This window comes from Buceros rhinoceros, unplaced genomic scaffold (genome assembly GCF_000710305.1).
Source record: "Buceros rhinoceros silvestris isolate BGI_N320 unplaced genomic scaffold, ASM71030v1 scaffold15107, whole genome shotgun sequence".
Classification (NCBI taxonomy): domain Eukaryota; kingdom Metazoa; phylum Chordata; class Aves; order Bucerotiformes; family Bucerotidae; genus Buceros; species Buceros rhinoceros.
In genome coordinates this window covers 21,508-23,908 of record NW_010421678.1, presented here as the reverse complement: position 1 = coordinate 23,908, position 2,401 = coordinate 21,508, and positions in this window count along the sequence as shown.

Here is a 2,401-nt window from a genome sequence, read left to right as displayed (position 1 = left end):
GAAGAGAGAAGAAGAGAGCCACTATGGTTAGTTTACCTGTATTTACTCCACTTCAAAAAGCAGGTAATCTCAATCTCAGAGAAATGCTTGGCCAGAGTAACAGCCTTGGGGCTACTCTTCCCTCTGTTTCAGAGCGTCAGAAACATTCTGCATTTTGGAGTCATTACAACGTGGCCTGGGCACGCTGTCCCGAAGGGAAAGGCTGGTATAATACTTCACACTCATGAGCTGGAAAATGCTGTCAAGGTAGAAAATGTGTTGCCAGGATTGTGGCGGGGTCTGGTGGGGAAACGTCATGACATTTTTATTTGAATCATAAAGACAGGCACTGCCTGAGCAGCAATCACGAGAGACACATGCAGAGATGCCACTTTCCTGCATTTTCAGAAACAAAAATTTAAAAATGTCCAAGACATTAAGTCAGTTATTTCAGAGGTATCAGAAAAGGCACTGCTGGCCAAGGGTAGAGCGAGATGAACGAAGCCCAGAAACAAAAGCGAGAGAGTGAGAGATGACAAAGGCGCTAAGCACAAAAGCGCCCTGATTATCTCCGGCAAACACACGCTGGCGTTTGCAGGCTCATCACAAACCCAAACAGTGAAGCTGTAAGCTATTATTTGCGGTTCAGATGGATAAAAATATTTGCAGAAAGCAAGCCAAGAGACAGTAAACAAACAAGCTGTGGGGCTGGGGGACTGGATTCTGCCCCGCAGCGCTGTGCATGCCAGCAGAAACTTGTGGGGATGCTGACGGCACCAGTGTCACCTGCCCACACTGGTGCCCGATTGGGCAAATTAAGCCTTTGGTTTTGGAAGGCAGGTCAACGCCGCACAGCCATGTGGTGTGGGCAACATCTCCATGTCCACATGCCACCAGCGGTCCCTTCCAAAGCCACCGACGGGAAGTTTGCTCAAGGGTTTCCCTGCTGAGAGAGCCAGTGGGCTCCCTAGGGTCATGCTCTGTCATGCCTTGGGAAAATGAGGCAATGCCACCAGTACTCATTCCTGCCTCACGACAGCCATCTTGATCAGGCACAGGGGTGGCTTCTGCTGCAGTAGGAATTAAATTCCACTTTTTAGCTGAACCACCTGTAGGGTCAGTATTAGACCCATGGCAGTCCCAGACGGCAGGTACTGGGGCTTTTCCCGTGATTAATACCTATATCATACCTCATTTTGATTCTTTGAATTTCCTTAAACTTACCTCTTTGGCTATGGGGCAGAAAAAGCCCCCTTCTCTCTGATGTGTCCATCTCCGTCAGTGAGCCATCAGCGTGCTTCACAGGCAGCGCCTCAAGGATGCAGGCACACAAGTAAAAAATTAAAGTACTGGGGGGAATTTTCCATGAGGTGGATATATGTATCTGCCTGGAAAAATAGATGCTTTTTGTTTTCTCTCTTTGCTATTCAGAGAACCTCTGCGTCATCTGAGAAGAGACACAGCAGGGAGCTACTACTTGCTTTGCCAAAGCAATGAGAAGGAATAGTTTCTGTCAGAGACACCACTCTTCCAGGATTATAAATACAAAAGGAGATGAATTTATCCAGTTCTACAGAATCCACAGAAAACGCTGCAGCGAGGAGCGGGAGGAATGGCTGTGGGTTGGGACATATGAACTACATTAAAAAAGAGCTCCATAAAATGTATAAAAGTGTTTTAATATAGAAGTGTTTTCCCTGCCACCTGTCTAGCTCCACGGCTTTTGCTGGAGGAGATTGTAATGATGTCAAGGCGGCAGGATATCAGCCCAGCACACTGGGGCACCCCGAGGCTCATGATCAGAGCACCCGTCCTGCCAGGAAGGGTGGGAGCTCAGCAGGAGCAGGAGGCTGTGTGGGACAGCAGGACATCTGCTTTGCCAGTGGGTTTGGTGTCCGGGCGCCAAATCCCACAGGATTTTCCATGTGGACACAGGTACTTGGCTGTCTCCAGACCAGGTGAGCAGCTTTGAGGGTCTCATGGCTGCTATGTCCCCAGAGCGGAGAGTCCCTGGCATCCAGCCTCGACCAAGCGCCAGCTCAGGGGCACTGACACAAACCACTGCATGTGTTTGTTACATGTGCATTGGTAAAGGTTTTTAGAACATCAGGTCGGCAGCAGAAGGAAGCGTTTCCTTTGCCCAGGCTGAATCACAACCACGTGTGAGGAAGCTCTAACCGGGGCTGCTGACTACATACAGCCCACCACAGCGAGCACAACGCTTTGAATACATCTCCTCCAGTCCTCCAGAGCTCCTCGGCATGTCTGTGGTGACAATGTGTTGAGGCCCTCAGTCTGCTCTCAGTTGCCAGATCCACGTCTCCCGCTCACACGCCAGCAAACACAAGGCAAGGTGCTCCAGCCTAAGCGCGAACAAAGGCTGCAGGGCCAGCCGGCTGCTCCCGGGCTGCCAGACAGAAAG